The sequence below is a fragment of the Xenopus laevis genome, chromosome 3L (genome assembly GCF_017654675.1).
Source record: "Xenopus laevis strain J_2021 chromosome 3L, Xenopus_laevis_v10.1, whole genome shotgun sequence".
NCBI lineage: Eukaryota > Metazoa > Chordata > Amphibia > Anura > Pipidae > Xenopus > Xenopus laevis.
Genome location: NC_054375.1, coordinates 84,877,652 through 84,896,971, shown reverse-complemented (window position 1 = coordinate 84,896,971; position 19,320 = coordinate 84,877,652).

The following is a 19,320-nucleotide window of genomic DNA, read 5'->3' as shown; positions in this document are numbered from 1 at the left end:
GCATTATCTATATACTGGCAATCTATTATTTACCTTTCAAGAACAAAACTGCTGTTTAGATCGAGAAATAACAAAAAACAGATTTGTGATTAAAACAATAAGAATTTTTTTTAAGCACAAGTTCTATTCGTTGAACTAATTTTGGTACTCAGTGAGGTAAACTGCCTTTTAGATTACCTGTATTGAGATAATCCCCTTGCAAAACAGGCTTCTGCTAATAAAACAGTCACAACAAATGGGAAGGGAGGGGTAGTATACTTTTAATCTGATTAGCTACCAAACATTTAGTAGTTTCAATTTCCCTGTGTGTCCTGTGTAGCTCTAAAATTAACATAAAAATAAGATTTTGTGATTAAAACAATAGGCAAAGTATGTTCAGCATACATTGATATCAATTGAACTCATGTTGAACAAGGGGGTATACTGCCCATTTAATTCAATCTTTACATTAGGAACTGATAGATTATTTACTTGGTTTTATATAAATTGTATAATTGTGTGCTGCTATTTAGAAGTCATTTTTGCCCTGGACAGTATTACCTTTAAAAGGCAAAGGGGTATATTTATCAATGAGGGAAGTTAGAGATCACCACATTCCGCTAGAGGGAAATACTGCCTCTCTTCATTCAAGTGAAAGTTCACCATTTGATAAATATGCCTTTAAAAATCCCATAGTAATTAATGGAGAGAGGTGGTATTTCACTCTAGCAGACTGTGGTGAACTCTTTGATAAATATACTCCAAAGTACTCAGGGGTCTTTATAATATTATTGAAGATGTGCTGATTATTTAGTGAACCATTGTTACAGTCTTCTTTATGTTTATTATCCAGTTGACTCTCCTCACATTTCATAAAAACGATAAATTATTGAGTCTCTTTTAAATTATTGAAATTATTAAAAATTCCCATTGCAAGTATCTAACTACAGAACTTACAAACTGAACACTCTGTAAAAACTATTGGGATGTTTTGGACCCCATCCCTTCTTAAGCAATTCCCTGTTCAATTCTTTGGCATCAAAGAGAAATTAACACTGATTTTTTTTCTCATTTGTGGCAGGATATGATGTCATTGCGAAATCGTAACCAGAATAACCATACCACACAATAGCAAGGAAGCTGGCTGACAACCATTTCCTCGCATCTGAGGTTGTCTGAGCATCCAGACTGATGTCTGATTAACTACCATGGCAAACCCAAACTTGCTTTTAAGCCCCAATATCAGAACATATATATAATATTACATCAGAAAGTATATAGGAAAGCCAACCCAAGCATCTAAGCATCTATAATCCCATTATACACAGGAATATGAATCCAATAAATTGTTTTTAACAGAATCATAAGGCTTTGGGGCTGTGTAGAGGAGGGCACAGTTTTACATATATGGTGGCACTGGCTCAGAGTAATAAGGTTCTGGTCGAGGGTCTATGCCCTGATCCAGAGAGTGGCCCCTGTTAATTTAAAGAGAGACACTGAGCAAGCATTGCACCATAAGAAAATAGTGAATATTGAACCTTATGCTAGAGTTCCCATTACCCATATTTTCAATGCAGCAAAAATAACCATAGCAAAGTCTCCTTTACTTCCTATACCAAATAGCAACAAACTTGACTGGATATAACCAGTATCATACTGGCATACTGGCAACATTTCAGCAAACATGGGAGCTACAGATTTATGGGACAATTTACTTACCTCCGAAGTTGCGCCAGCGTTGACTTCGCCGTACTTCGACAGGCGAAGTTTCACAAGGGCACTGCTAATTCACTAAAATCCGAAGTTGCGCTTAGTGAGGAGAAAGGTAGCAAAGTTGCGCTAGCATTAATTTGTCAAGCAAAGTTATGCTAGCGATGCCTAATTTGTATACGACGCCAAGTTAAAGTACAATGGACGTATATTTAGCAGCAAATCCATTATACTACACAAGCCTGGGAAAGCTTCATAAAATAAAATAGAGTTGTTATTTTGCCCTATACATGTGCCCACTGTATAGTTTAGGTGCCATATGTTAGGAAATGTAGGGAGGAAGGAGGGTACCGCCAAAAAAATTTACGATCTTTTTCAGCCTATCACCAAGTAAAAGACGCAAGCCCTATCCACTCTATTGCACTTCGCCTGGTCTGAGGTGGTGAAGGCAAGTCTGGCGCAAGAGGTAACGTTCAGTAAAATGCGCAAGTTAGTGAATTAGCGTAAGGGTGCGAAGTAGCGCTAGAGTAGGTCCACTTCGCTAGCGAATTTATGCCAGCACCCGTTAGTAAATCGCCGAAGTAACGAAATGACGTCACGCTGGTGAATTTCCACTAGCGTTAGCCACTTCGCCCTTTAGTAAATTTGCCCCCCAGTACTTTTTCTCCACAGGATGTGCCCAAACTCTACTCTCCAGATATATGTTTAAATACCAGTTAAATGTTTTTTTTTCAAACAGCTGCAAGTTGAACAACTGAAAGCAATGATCTGGTTGTCATGGGTGCAAATTTGCCCAGTGTTTATAATTGACCCCCAGTGTTCTACCTTATATAAGTCCATTTGCAAAGTGTGAAGGAACTCAACAAGGTTCAGGCAATTTTTGTTTGATTTAAAAAACCCAATAAAAATTTATAAAAATAAATGGAGACCAAAGTCCTTATATAATGTTTATGGACTTTTATTTAATCTATTAATCCATTGAACCTCACACCTCTTCAATACGAGGAGGAGTGTAAGTGTAAGTAATTGAAGATTGAGGAAGTTCTATGGACACCATTGCCCTTTTCCTGGTCTGAGCTGGTGAAGGCAAGTCTGCCGAAAGAGGTGACGCCTGCGCCTGTTAGTAAATTGGCGAATCGTCGCCAGTGTTAGTCACTTCGTCTTTAGTAAAGCCCCTTAGAGTCAAGAAGGCATTTTTCCTCTGAGGCAAATTGGAAAGGCTTCAAATGGGGTTTTTTGCCTTCGTCTGGATCAACTGGCAGTTAGGAAACTTTATATAGAATTAAAAGGTTGAACTTGATGGACGTGTGTCTTTTTTCAATATAACTTACTATGTTACTATATAGATCTTTATATATTACATATACTACCTATTGTAATTTTGAAAGCAGTAGCAATACATACTTTCTATCCATAACAGCTTGATTTATATTTGTACTGGTCTACTGTTTTATGGGACTGCGTTTCTGAGGTTTTACAGCAAAACCTGTTTAAAAAAAAAAAACATTTAATTGAAGTCCATGGTTCTGTTAACATTATTTATTGCAGCAATACATATAAGAGCTTTAAAGATATGACAAAATTACATCTTTATGTTTGGCTGATGTCAAATTCAAAGAAATATTTAATTTTTGAACAGTCAAGCTACAGAGAGACACTGCTTCTATGTATACCCAAGTGAAATCTATATCCTTGACAGCTCCAATTAACATTCTGGGACTTGTTCAAATTTTTTTCATCCAAAATTAACTATATAACTATGTAGCAAAGAATTTATGCATCATGGTTGGCCATGCACAGTAAAGCATCAAAATCAGGGATGCACCGAATCCACTATTTTGAATTCGTCCGAAACTTTCGCAAAAGATTAGTCCGAATACCGTACTGAATCTGATTCCTAATTTGCATATGCAAATTAGGGGTGGGAAGGGGAAGCCGTGCATATTTTGTATTCAGTTTGACCAGGCAGAAGGATTCGACTGAATCCGAATGGCCAAATCCTGAACCGAATCCTGGATTTGGTGCATCCCTAATCAAAATACTAACTTTGTCACATATTTTGCCATGATCACTGTATTTTTTCTCATTTCTGTTAGTAAAATATTTTAAAAAACAAACTAAAACAATATATAAATTAGATAGATTTAAAATCTAGTTATTGTGAAGCAAAACAGCAAATAAAACCATGGAAGTGGCAAGGCATATGTTTTAACCCGATACACGTGGCAGAATACAAAGCAAACTTGATTACATCTGGTATAGTTTATGTCAGTAATTTAATTCAGATTATGTGTGAACTATTACATGACATTCTCTGAATAAATATTTACTTTAACTCAAAGCAGATTACGTGATAATCTTAAGTATGACATATAAGGTTTTGAACAGAATTTTTAGGTATTAAAATACATAATGTCTCTTCTATCCATTTTCTTTTATTCAGTGCAGATGTACAAAGGATTCTGGGATATTCCTAAAAAAAATTGATATGATGTAGATCACAAAGTATAAAGGGCATGCCCTTGCACACAGCCTGCATTCCAGAGGGCTAATGTCCTTTGTGCACGTGTAAAATGAACTTTATGTGAGCATAGTTGTATATACAATGGTTTCTTTAAAGTACACTTTTTAGTACTTTTCCTGTAGTCATCATTTTCCTTTAGTTGTGATAAACCAATGGAATGTTCACACATTAAAATTTTAATTCTGATAAAAAAGCTGTATATTTGACATGGGAAGAGAAGATCTGTGCCTCTGAAGATGCCCCAGTAGCTCCCAATATTCTTTTTTGCTGTGGTGCTGTCGGTTACCGGAGCTCAGGGACCGACACACAAGATACTGTATATATAGAATATAAACGTTGTGATACATGGCTAATTTCTTAATTCAGATTGTTGATACCTGGCAGTTCAGAAACCAGCACAAATCACATGAGAATTTAATAATCTGCCCTGTAGCATCAGTTTATATGACAGGCCAGCCTCATTTTCTGCTTCATAATTTGCAAAGACCCATAAGCTTAGCTTCTCAATAGCTGTTCAGAGCACACTGAGTATGTATGTGTCACAGACACTCTTAACAAAATCAAAGATAGAGAGCTCCTGTGACAACTGTAAAAGCCTGAATTATTACTGCTATAGACATGCTGTTCTTCATCTTGAGAGAGATTTTTAATGGCAGGTTGTGTTACAGGGGTTGTGTGCAGGTTGTGTTACAGGGAAAATACTCATATTTATGACCTGAGCGCATTCAGTTGAATGCTGTAGGAAATGTGATGGATTATTATATATTGTTATGTATATTGAAATTTGTTTACATAAACATACCCACTGTACATGGTTTTACAGACAGTCTTTCTGACTCATATGAGCAATCTACCAAAACTCCTTTAGGCTCACAGATCTATGCAATGTGCACCACCCACTATGGAATGTAGTGACAGTTCAGATTCCAGAATCCATCAATTCATAATGGAATGAGGGAGGGAATAAATAGCAATGCTACAGTAATGTCTACAGCTCCATATAGTTTTGTGACCCATTGTCTTCTTTAAACCCAAATTAAATGTTATTATTTTTGGTGGTTTTCGATCTTCTGATTTATACAACAAAGGTCTCAAGTACTTAACTTACTAAAATGAATGCAAATGTCATATTTCATAAACATAGTTGCTGTACGTGTAGCTTATATAATCCAACAGTGCATGCTCGTAACCCCTTTGTACTGCCCGTGATTCACATGAATGTAAAACGGTAGTGACAGGCAATTGTGTGCTAAAAACACACAAGAGCAGCGAAAAGTGGTTGCCTTTCATGTGAGTGACAGCCAGTGGTTCTTCATAGGCTAACATACAGTAGTAAGTTATCTTTTGTAAATATTCCAACATTATAGATTTTGACCATGAAAAACAGACAAAGGGTGCTTTAGGTAATATGCCGCTATTAACAATTTACTTAAATAACCAGCTGAGAAAGCTGGATCTGTGGGGAACCAGATGCAGCCAGCAATGTGTGAGTATTAAAATATTCTGTGTGTCTGTTTTATGAATAGAGCTGTAACACCAAACATCAAATATCCTTCTGACAAGATTTCAAAGACCTGTCAGTTTAAATTGCTACTTTTCAAACTTTAACCATGTCTTCTCACTAGAATTAAATCATGTTATAAAGCATTTATTGGAGCCTTTATAATGATGGAAGCATATTTTAACTGTTTTTATACTGCAGATTATTCAACATACAATAAATATAAACATTTTCATATATTCTTAAAAGTTACACTGTTTTAGTGTTTATGAAGAATGACAAAACTAACACCACTGATAACAGTATTCATGGATTGCATTCTTGCCAAATTATGACAAAGTTCAAAAACCAAAGTATGTGCTTGCTGGAATCTATGACCTGAAAACATAATTTGTTTTAGGAATAGGACTCCCATCCAGGTGGAGTGCATTTCAGCAGTTTTCTTCTGTTGTGTGTTGTTGCCACCCTCAGCCTGATTGGGCAGACTTTCCTGCATCATTTGGAGACCAGGAATGGAAGTCTGAATGCAGAAATCAAATTTTACGAGGCCTGGTGGATGACAAGAATGAAAACAACATTCTCCTTTTTTTTTTTTGGACAAAGTGTAAGGGACTGGTAAGGGGCACTAAGGAGAAATAGGTTTGGAAGGTGAATACTTCAGGCAAGAGCTGATACTGTGTGGACAGGAAAAGGATGGATAGGGCAAAGAATCTATGACTGGATGTAGAGAGGAGTGAAACAGATAAGGACTAGGATGAAGAATCTGAGACACAAGGGGATGGTGCAGGCGTGGAAACAGGTCAGGATAGGGATGACGAGGAGGACTGGACACAAGGGGGTATCTTTATCAAAATGTGAAAGCAAAAGTTCACCATTTTCATAGATACGCCTATGTATTTCACTCCAGCAGACTGTGGTGATCTCTAACTTCACTTTTTAATAAATATACCCCAAGGAGTCCAGACCAAACAGGACTGGAAACCAGGAGTCAGACCAGACAGGAGTGGACACAAGGGGACAGATTTACTAAAGAACGAAGTGGCAAATGCTAGCGTTGCCACCCGCAGGCACATCTCCAATTCGCTAGTGAACCAGACCGTCACTAGCGAAGTTTTGGACCCTATCGCCAGGCGTATTTTCGCTCCGGCGAACGGGCGCTACTCCATAAATTCACTAAAGTGCGGATTTTACTGAATGTTACCTCTTTCACCAGAGTTGACTTTGCCACCTCAGACCAGGTGAAGTGCTAAAAAGAAGCTAGCTCTTCCTCAATCTTCTGTCACTTACATCATATCCTGTGTGCGAAAAATGCATTAAAGTTCCAAAAACGCTGGCTACTTTTCCTTATTTGAAGCTTAATTGTTTGCAAAAGTCCTGACTTGAACTTTTTTTGGTTAACCAGTTTTCTCCAGACATTTAATAATATATGGAACATTCATTTTATAATGGGCTAATGTGTAAGGCATTATATTAACTCTCTTGTCTTTATTAAGGTTCCCTGGACATTTGTAAGAAAAAGTGGTAACTTCAAGCATTTGCAACAACAATAAATACCTCCATACAACTTTACCCGCCCTATGCAAATTGACTTAATTGCAAGATCACTAGCGAATTTTCGCTAGGCACAAATGAACGATAGCGCATCTTCGCTATGAAATGCTCGCACTGCAGAAGTAACGCTAGCGAAAAGTCGCCAGCATTTGGCGCCTTGGGCGCAACTTTGCATATTAGTCAATTAGCGTAGTGGTCGAGAATTTACACCTGGCGAAGTGTGCAAATCAGTCGCCCTTTAGTGAATCTGCCCCAAGGAGTCAGAGCGGCAAGAGGAGGAGCTGCAGCTAGGGTTAGGCCACAGTGCTCCAAAAGTAGCTAATCCTCAGGCAAAGACTGTGAGGAGGGCTGGGCTTTATATAGGGCAGGATCAGCCCTGATTGGCTGACCTCAACCCACCAAAAAGGATGCTGGGGTGAAATAGCTAAGCCCAGGGCCCAGATGTCAAGGGTATGAAAACTTGCTGGCTGCTCTCCTGGCCTGGTGTTAGGGCGAGTAGCTAGCAACCAGGAAGTCCCGGGATGAAACCTCTTTCGCCAGACTTGCCTTTGCCAGCTCAGACCAGGCAAAGTGCACTGGATGCATAGATATTCCTCATTCTCCTGTTACTTACGTCATATTTTGTAGTGGAAAAAGTTTCTAAGTCCAAAAAATGCTGGTGTCTCTCCCCTTTTTAAGAGTGATAGACTGCAAAAGTCCTTAAATATTTTTTTGGGTAACTGGGTTACCCCATACATTTTAACATATGGAACATTAACTATACAGTGGGCTCATGTGTAGGGCATTATAACAACTCTATTTTCTTTATTAAGGTTCCATGGACTGGTGTAATGTAATGTATTTGCTGCAACATATACGTCGATTCAACTTAAATTTCCCGCTGTATGCAAATTAGCCTGAGCGAAGACCTCTAACGAAGTTGCGCTAGGAAGAATTGAACGCTAGCGCATCTTCGCTAGGGATGTAGCTAACGTCGGAAAAAAAGTTCGCGAACATATTCGCGAACTTGCGCAAAAACGCGAGCGGTTCGCGAACGGTTCGCGAACTCCATAGACTTCAATGGGAAGGCGAACTTTAACATCTAGAAAAGACATTTCTGGCCAGAAAAATGATTTTAAAGTTGTTTAAAGGGTGCAACGACCTGGACAGTGGCATGCCAGAGGGGGATCAAGGGCAAAAATGTATCTGAAAAATCTGCCTGTGTGTGCTTGGAAGAGATAGTGTAGGGGGAGAGCTGTTAGTGATTTCAGGGACAGATGATAGTAAGTTTGCTGGCTAGTAATCTGCTTGATACTGCTCTGTATTGGAGGGACAGAAGTCTGCAGGGATTTGAGGGACATTTTAGCTTAGGTAGCTTTGCTGGCTAGTAATCTACTGTTCTCTTTAAACAACTGCCATACGTTGACCTTGTAGGCATTGTTTGCCCAGTTTTTTTGGACGCAGCCACTGAAGCGCAGTTGCCAGAAAAAATATGCCATATAAATGCTGAAAATAGTAATTTTTCGCCATACGTTGACCTTGTAGACATTGTTTGCCCAGTTTTTTTGGTTGCAGCCACTGAAGCACAGTTGCCAGAAAAAATATGCCATATAAATGCTGAAAATAGTCATTTTTTGCCATACGTTGACCTTGTAGGCATTGTTTGCCCAGTTTTTTTGGTCGCAGCCACTGAAGCACAGTTGCCAGAAAAAATATGCCATATAAATGCTGAAAATAGTCATTTTTTGCCATATACGTTGAGTCAACGTATGGCAAAAAATGACTATTTTCAGCATTTATATGGCATATTTTTTCTGGCCTCTGTGCTTCAGTGGCTGCGGCCAAAAAAACTGGGCAAACAATGCCTACAAGGTCAACGTCGTTGACCTTGTAGGCATTGTTTGCCCAGTTTTTTGGCCGCAGCCACTGAAGCACAGAGGCCAGAAAAAATATGCCATATAAATGCTGAAAATAGTCATTTTTTTGGTCGCAGCCACTGAAGCACAGTTGCCAGAAAAATTATGCCATATAAATGCTGAAAATATGCATTTTTTTGGTTGCAGCCACTGAAGCACAGAGGCCAGAAAAAATATGCCATATAAATGCTGAAAATAGTCATTTTTTTGGTCGCAGCCACTGAAGCACAGTTGCCAGAAAAATTATGCCATATAAATGCTGAAAATATGCATTTTTTTGGTTGCAGCCACTGAAGCACAGAGGCCAGAAAAATTATGCCATATAAATGCTGAAAATATAAATTTTTTTGGTTGCAGCCACTGAAGCACAGAGGCCAGAAAAATTATGCCATATAAATGCTGAAAATATGCATTTTTTTGGTTGCAGCCACTGAAGCACAGAGGCCAGAAAAATTATGCCATATAAATGCAGAAAATATGCATTTTTTTGGACGCAGCCACTGAAGCACAGTTGCCAGAAAAAATATGCCATATAAATGCTGAAAATAGTCATTTTTGCCATACGTTGACCTTGTAGACATTGTTTGCCCAGTTTTTTTGGTTGCAGCCACTGAAGCACAGAGGCCAGAAAAAATTAAACCAGTAGGGTTTGCACCCTAGTTTGTAACGGTGGCGGAGGGAGGAGGAGGACGCTAAAGGACAGCTGTGTGTGGAGTCATGAGGCTTGAAGAGAAGGACAGCTGCATAGAAGTCAGAACAAGTCTTCCGGCGTGCAGTAACCCTCCGAGATCCACCCCTCATTCATTTTAATAAAGGTCAGGTAATCGACACTTTTGTGACCTAGGCGAGTTCTCTTCTCAGTTACAATCCCTCCTGCTGCACTGAAGGTCCTTTCTGAGAGCACACTTGAGGCTGGGCAAGACAAGAGGTTCATGGCAAATTGTGACAGCTCTGGCCACAGATCAAGCCTGCGCACCCAGTAGTCCAGGGGTTCATCGCTCCTCAGAGTGTCGATATCTGCAGTTAATGCCAGGTAGTCCGCTACCTGCCGGTCGAGGCGTTCTTTGAGGGTGGATCCAGAAGGGTTGTGGCGCTGCCTTGGACAGAAAAACATTTGCATGTCTGACGTTACAGACTGGCCAAAGGGCTTTGTCCTTGCAGGTGTGCTCGTGGCAGGATTACTGGCACCTCTGCCCCTGGAATGTTGATGAGTTCCTGAAGTGACATCACCCTTAAAAGCATTGTACAACATGTTTTGCAGGCTGGTTTGTAAATGCCGCATCTTTTCGGACTTGTGGTATGTTGGTAACATTTCTGACACTTTATGCTTGTACCGAGGGTCTAGTAGCGTTGCGACCCAGTACAGGTCCTTCTCCTTAAGCCTCTTGATACGGGGGTCCTTCAACAGGCATGACAGCATGAAAGACCCCATTCTCACAAGGTTGGATGCAGAGCTATCCATCTCCGCTTCCTCATTATCAAGGACTGCATCATCCACGGTCTCCTCCCCCCAGCCACGTACAAGACCAGGGGTCCCCAAAAGGTCACCACTAGCCCCCTGGGAAGCCTGCTCCTGTTGGTCCTCCTCCACAAAGCCACCTTCCTCCTCTGACTCCACTTCTGGCACCTCTCCCTGCGTTGCAGCAGGTGCCTGGGTTCGTTCTGGTGATTCCGACCAGAAATCGTGCGCTTCCAGCTCCTCGTCACGCTGGTCTACAGCCTCATCTGTCACTCGTCGCACGGCACGCTCCAGGAATAAAGCGAAGGGTATTAGGTCGCTGATGGTGCCTTCGGTGCGACTGACCATATTTGTCACCTCTTCAAAAGGTCGCATGAGCCTGCAGGCATCGCGCATAAGCACCCAGTAACGGGGGAAAAAAATCCCCAGCTGTGCAGATCCAGTCCTACCACCCAGTTCAAAAAGGTACTCGTTGACGGCCCTTTGTTGTTGCAGCAGACGTTCCAACATAAGGAGCGTTGAATTCCAGCGAGTCTGGCTGTCAGAAATCAAACGCCTGACTGGCATGTTGTAGCGCTGCTGAATGTCAGCAAGGCGTGCCATGGCTGTGTAGGAACGTCTGAAATGGGCCGACACCTTTCTGGACTGGGTGAGAACGTCCTGGAATCCTGGGTACTTGGAGACAAAACGTTGGACTATTAAATTTAACACATGTGCCATGCAGGGCACATGTGTTAAATTGCCTAGTCTCAACGCTGCCAACAGATTGCTTCCATTGTCACACACCACTTTTCCGATCTGCAGTTGGTGTGGGGTCAGCCACCGATCGGCCTGTGACTGCAGAGATGACAGGAGTACAGATCCGGTATTGTTTTTGCTTTCCAGGCACGTCATCCCCAAGACAGCGTGACAACGGCGTACCTGGCACGTCGAATAGCCTAGGGGGAGCTGGGGGTGCACAGGTGTGGAGGAGGAGAAGGAGGACCCAGCAGCAGAGTAAGAAGAAGAAGAAGACGAGGTAGAGAGCGATGGAGGAGTAGAGGTGGTGGCAGAACCGCGTGCAATCCGTGGCGGTGACACCAACTCCACTGTTGTTGTTGAGCTACCCATTCCCTGCTTCCCAGCCATTACCAAGTTCACCCAGTGGGCAGTGTAGGTGACATACCTGCCCTGACCATGCTTGGAGGACCATGCGTCAGTAGTCATATGGACCTTTGGCCCAACACTAAGTGACAGAGATGCGGTAACTTGGCTCTGCACATGTTGGTACAGGTGTGGTATTCCCTTTTTAGAAAAAAAATTGCGGCTGGGTACCTTCCACTGCGGTGTCCCAATTGCTACAAATTTGCGGAAGGCCTCAGAGTCCACCAGCTGGGATGGTAAAAGCTGGCGGGCTAAGAGTGCAGACAAGCCAGCTGTCAGACGCCGGGCAAGGGGGTGACAGTCAGACATTGGCTTCTTACGCTCAAACATGGCCTTCACAGAAACTTGGCTGGTGGCAGATGACTGGGAATGGGAACAGGTGGTCAAGGTGGAAGGCGGAGTGGAGGGTGGTTCAGACGGGTCAAGGAGAGCAGAGGTAGAGCAGTAAGATGCTGGACCAGAAGGAGTGTGGCTTTTAGTTTGCCTGTTGCCTTTGAGGTGTTGCTCCCAAAGTGCTTTGTGCTTGCCGCTCATGTGCCTTCGCATAGAAGTTGTACCTATGTGGCTGTTGGGCTTACCAAGGCTCAGTTTCTGACTGCACTCATTGCAAATTACAATGCTTTTGTCAGAGGCACACACATTAAAAAAATCCCACACTGCTGACTTTTTGGAAGTGTGCGATCTGGCGGTAACAGTAGAAGTTGGCGGCATTGGCGGCAATGGCGGGTGCGTTGGCCGGCTGAACACAGGTGCCGATACATGTTGTTGCCCTACTGATCCCTGCGGGCTGTCCTCCCTGCTTCTTCTAAGTCTTATTCTCCTACTGCCTCTCTGACTCTCCGTCTCTCCATCTGAACTACCCTCCTCTTGCTCTCTTCTACTAGGCACCCACAAAACATCAATCTCCTCATCATCATTCTCCTCAGATGCATCAATTTCTTCTGACACATCACAGAAGGAAGCAGCAGCGGGGACCTCCTCCTCATCACTCATTATGTCCATCTCTGTCGTGTTCTCTGCCAGAATTAAATCTGGTGTAAGGTCCTCATCTCCTTCATCTTCTTCTGGCAATAATGGTTGCGCATTACTCAGTTCAAGAAACTCATGGGAAAATAACTCCTCTGACCCCAGTGAAGAAGGGGCACCGGTGGTGGAGGAAGTGTTACGTGGGGTGGCCATAGCAGTGGAGGATGAGGAGGATGTTGTGGTAAAGTTAGAAACGGTAGAGGATGGGGTGTGCTGTGTAAGCCAGTCAACTACCTCTTCAGCATTTTGGGAGTTCAGGGTCATTGGCTTTTTAAAACTGGGCAATTTGCTAGGGCCACAGGATTGCATAGCAGCACGGCCCCTAGCACGGCCTCTGCGTGGCGGCCTGCCTTTGCCTGGCATTATTTTTAAAAAAACAACAACAACAACAAAAACTCAGTTGGTTTTTCTGGAAACGATAATACACACAGCTAGATGGCGGGTTGAAGAAAACAGTGTGCAAATAATGCCTACAAGGTCAACGTATACACTACTACAGCGGTGGATACGGATTACGTAAAATATATGAATGCTGCTTGAAAAAAAGTAACTCAAGTGGTTTTTCTAGAGACGATAATATTATCAATATTTAGACAAAATGTGAACAAGCTCACACAGCTAGATGGCGGGTTGAAGAAAACAGTGTGCAAATAATGCCTACAAGGTCAACGTATACACTACTACAGCGGTGGATACGGATTACGTAAAATATATTATGGCTGCTTGAAAAAAGTCACTCCGGTGTTTTTTCTGGAGACGGTAATATTATGGATATTTAGACAGAATGTGAACAAGGTCACACAGCTAGATGGCGGGTTGAAGAAAACAGTGTGCAAATAATGCCTACAAGGTCAACGTATACACTACTACAGCGGTGGATACGGATTACGTAAAATATATGAATGCTGCTTGAAAAAAAGTAACTCAAGTGGTTTTTCTAGAGACGATAATATTATCAATATTTAGACAAAATGTGAACAAGGTCACACAGCTAGATGGCGGGTTGAAGAAAACAGTGTGCAAATAATGCCTACAAGGTCAACGTATACACTACTACAGCGGTGGATACGGATTACGTAAAATATATTATGGCTGCTTGAAAAAAGTCACTCCGGTGTTTTTTCTGGAGACGGTAATATTATGGATATTTAGACAGAATGTGAACAAGGTCACACAGCTAGATGGCGGGTTGAAGAAAACAGTGTGCAAATAATGCCTACAAGGTCAACGTATACACTACTACAGCGGTGGATACGGATTACGTAAAATATATGAATGCTGCTTGAAAAAAAGTAACTCAAGTGGTTTTTCTAGAGACGATAATATTATCAATATTTAGACAAAATGTGAACAAGGTCACACAGCTAGATGGCGGGTTGAAGAAAACAGTGTGCAAATAATGCCTACAAGGTCAACGTATACACTACTACAGCGGTGGATACGGATTACGTAAAATATATTATGGCTGCTTGAAAAAAGTCACTCCGGTGTTTTTTCTGGAGACGGTAATATTATGGATATTTAGACAGAATGTGAACAAGGTCACACAGCTAGATGGCGGGTTGAAGAAAACAGTGTGCAAATAATGCCTACAAGGTCAACGTATACACTACTACAGCGGTGGATACGGATTACGTAAAATATATTATGGCTGCTTGAAAAAAGTCACTCCGGTGTTTTTTCTGGAGACGGTAATATTATGGATATTTAGACAGAATGTGAACAAGGTCACACAGCTAGATGGCGGGTTGAAGAAAACACTGTGCAAATAATGCCTACAAGGTCAACGTATACACTACTACAGCGGTGGATACGGATTACGTAAAATATATTATGGCTGCTTGAAAAAAGTCACTCCGGTGTTTTTTCTGGAGACGGTAATATTATGGATATTTAGACAGAATGTGAACAAGGTCACACAGCTAGATGGCGGGTTGAAGAAAACAGTGTGCAAATAATGCCTACAAGGTCAACGTATACACTACTACAGCGGTGGATACGGATTACGTAAAATATATTATGGCTGCTTGAAAAAAGTCACTCCGGTGTTTTTTCTGGAGACGGTAATATTATGGATATTTAGACAGAATGTGAACAAGGTCACACAGCTAGATGGCGGGTTGAAGAAAACAGTGTGCAAATAATGCCTACAAGGTCAACGTATACACTACTACAGCGGTGGATACGGATTACGTAAAATATATTATGGCTGCTTGAAAAAAGTCACTCCGGTGTTTTTTCTGGAGACGGTAATATTATGGATATTTAGACAGAATGTGAACAAGGTCACACAGCTAGATGGCGGGTTGAAGAAAACAGTGTGCAAATAATGCCTACAAGGTCAACGTATACACTACTACAGCGGTGGATACGGATTACGTAAAATATATTATGGCTGCTTGAAAAAAGTCACTCCGGTGTTTTTTCTGGAGACGTTAATATTATGGATATTTCGACAGAATGTGAACAAGGTCACACAGCTAGATGGCGGGTTGAAGAAAACACTGTGCAAATAATGCCTACAAGGTCAACGTATACACTACTACAGCGGTGGATACGGATTACGTAAAATATATGAATGCTGCTTGAAAAAAAGTAACTCAAGTGGTTTTTCTAGAGACGATAATATTATCAATATTTAGACAAAATGTGAACAAGCTCACACAGCTAGATGGCGGGTTGAAGAAAACAGTGTGCAAATAATGCCTACAAGGTCAACGTATACACTACTACAGCGGTGGATACGGATTACGTAAAATATATTATGGCTGCTTGAAAAAAGTCACTCCGGTGTTTTTTCTGGAGACGGTAATATTATGGATATTTAGACAGAATGTGAACAAGGTCACACAGCTAGATGGCGGGTTGAAGAAAACAGTGTGCAAATAATGCCTACAAGGTCAACGTATACACTACTACAGCGGTGGATACGGATTACGTAAAATATATGAATGCTGCTTGAAAAAAAGTAACTCAAGTGGTTTTTCTAGAGACGATAATATTATCAATATTTAGACAAAATGTGAACAAGGTCACACAGCTAGATGGCGGGTTGAAGAAAACAGTGTGCAAATAATGCCTACAAGGTCAACGTATACACTACTACAGCGGTGGATACGGATTACGTAAAATATATTATGGCTGCTTGAAAAAAAGTCACTCCGGTGTTTTTTCTGGAGACGGTAATATTATGGATATTTAGACAGAATGTGAACAAGGTCACACAGCTAGATGGCGGGTTGAAGAAAACAGTGTGCAAATAATGCCTACAAGGTCAACGTATACACTACTACAGCGGTGGATACGGATTACGTAAAATATATTATGGCTGCTTGAAAAAAGTCACTCCGGTGTTTTTTCTGGAGACGGTAATATTATGGATATTTAGACAGAATGTGAACAAGGTCACACAGCTAGATGGCGGGTTGAAGAAAACAGTGTGCAAATAATGCCTACAGGGCAAATAATGCCTAAAAGGTCAACTTATACACTACTACAGCGGTAGTAAAATAAAAAAAAGTAAAATAAAAAAAAAATGAATATTAAAAAAAAAATTAAAGTTGGTGCTGCTGAACTACTAGGAGCAGCAGATTAGCACACCAGTCCCACTCCCCAACACTGCTAGACTAATAGCACTGGGCTCTTATAGTAGTAGTAGTAGTAGTAGTAAAACAACAAAAAAATAAATAAAAGCAGTCCTTACAAGGACTACTGTTATTGCAGCAGTCAGCAGATGAGATCAGAAGCAGGACAGCTGCCCACTGCAGCTACATACAGAGCACTGCAGTAGAAGGTAGATTACTAGCCAGCAAAGCTACCTAAGCTAAAATGTCCCTCAAACCCCTGCAGACTTCTGTCCCTCCAATAACAGAGCAGTATCAAAACGATTACTAGCCAGCAAACTTTCAACTGTCCCTGAAATCACTAACAGGCAGCAGCTCTCTCCCTACACTATCTCTTCAGCACACACAGGCAGAGTGAAAAAACGCTGCAGGGCTTCGGTTTTTATAGGGAAGGGGAGTGGTCCAGGGGAGAGCTTCCTGATTGGCTGCCATGTACCTGCTGGTCTGGGGTGAGAGGGCAAAAAAAAGCACCAACAATGGCGAACCCAAAATGGCGAACGTCGCGCGACGTTCGCGAACTTCCGGCGAGCGCGAACACCCGATGTTCGCGCGAACAAGTTCGCCGGCGAACAGTTCGCGACATCTCTAATCTTCGCTTTGATTTGCTCTCATTCCGAAGTAACACTAGTGAAAATTTCGAAAGTGTTCAGCGCCCTGAACGCAACTTTGCATTTTAGTAAATTAGTGTTGTCTGTGCACATTTTTGCCTGGTGAAGTGTTGTGATGGCTGCGAAGCTGTCGCTGGTGAATTTTCGTCACTTAGTAAATTTACCCCAAAGATACAGTAGAAGGCTGAGCTCATGATTCAACAGGATATAAGTTAAGCAACAATATGTTCATGGACCTTAAATATATATCATTTATGTATCCTTTAAGCAAAGTCACAAGCAAACAAAGTTTTTGCAGCCAGTGGTTTGACTAGCCACAGACAGGCCCTGGAGCAGGATAGTCATCCGGGACCCCATTGGGTCTTGATACAATTCAGGTCCGCACCACTGTTCGTTATGCCACTGTTTGCAGGTAATAGATTACTGCAAACACTTCTTTCTTTTTCAGGAGATTGCCATCTAGCAGTATATGATTTAAGTAATTATTGAAGATGGAATACTGTAATAAAAAATATGCAGGTATTAGTAGTACTTACATATAACATATATATTAATTATAGCTAGTGATGTGCGAATTTGCGCCGGCGTCATTTTTTTTGACCCTGCCGAATTTTCGCCAGTGAATTTTCGCGGCTATTTCGCAAATTTATTCACTGGCGGCGAATCACGCAAATTCTAATAAAAAAAAACTAATAAAAAGCCTTTTGGTAAACACACATCTATTTTCTAGTAGTCTATATTTGTATTGACTTTCCTAGAGGAATATTTAGGTGGAAAATACTGTGTGTGACATTCGTTTTATTACAGGAAAATAAGCATAAAATAAATGACAAAATTATGATAATTTTTATGTGCCCAGTCATCGTATCCAAGCAGCGGTATTAGTGATTAGGACTTTGTACTCCCATGTGATGAACATTAAATAGAAACACTGTGTGAATTACCTACATATATTAGTGATCAAAGGAAAGAGATTGATTTTGTCACACAAAATGCTCTAATGCAAGTTGAGACAATTTAGTTTTACATTATATACGTATATTGTTTCATCATATTTGCTTCCATAAAAATAATCTATATAATGTCTAGACTGCTGCCTTTAGATTCTCAAACATAAGTATAGTATAAACAACTGAAAACACAGCATACAAAATGAACAGAATATTTCCCTAAATATGAATCACCAATGTGCTAAAAATGTACAAAGAGGGATTTGTACAATATTTAACAATAAACTTCTCACAATGTAGTAGAAACCATTTAGCGGTTCTTTTACAATTATGTATATAACAGAACTCTGTAATAATATAATTACATAATCAAAAATTAGAGGTCCAATTTGTGTTTGAAAAACTGCTATCCTTACTATGCAGAATACATTTGTGAAAAAAACTATTTTACTTCTTTAAAAATGTAGGACTTTAGCAAACCTAAGTATTCTCTCCCTTCCCATTGTAGTAAATAGGAAACCCTGGCAATCATTGGCAATATCAGTGAGGTGGCAATTACTGGTTTCAGTGTTCCAAAGCAATTCTCATGTCTTGTTGTATGCTGGGTTCACGCTTGTTACCTGCTATATGGGAGCCTTTTGCCTCTTCCCTATTCAAACAGTATAGTGGTATAGGCTTGCCCTGTCCTGAGGTCCCTGTATATATTCCTAGTGCTGTCAATTATACTGTTCCGCTTTAATTAGTAGGTACAGCCACTCCCTAGTGAACACCCATCAGAGAGCTCTTATATAAACCCTGTCCTGGCTTCCTACTTTGCCAGTTCATAGAGGTCTCCAAACCTACTGGTCACTGTGCTGGTTAGGCTCCTTCTATTCTCCTGAACTTGCTTTTGGCTTTATTAAACTTTTTTGTGCAATCTACCTCATTGCCAGTTCCTTCCTCCTAGTCTATACTGCAAACAGTAGAGCAGTGGCCCTTGTTAACCTTGATAACCCCTGTTAACCCATTGTGGCCCCCTGGGGGTCATTCTGTGGGGGTTTTTGGGCCACTGCATGTGACACCCTGCACCCTGAAAGCAGTGCTTGAAAAAACAAAGCTGCATGTAGAAATAGATTTCTGAGATGGAGATAGTGAAGGGTTACTTGAATTTTTCAGGAATGGTACACAATTTCTAATTAATGTAAGGAATATGTTTAGAAACTGTATTATTTTCATGTGATGAAGCTTAGTGTATATTATATCTGTTATGATTTTTCCCTTTTATCTGGCAGATCCCCCAAGTTCCTCTGTGAGGGAGCCCTGGTTGTCCTGCAGTAGTCCGTTAGTGTTAGAAATTTCAACTGGCAGGTTG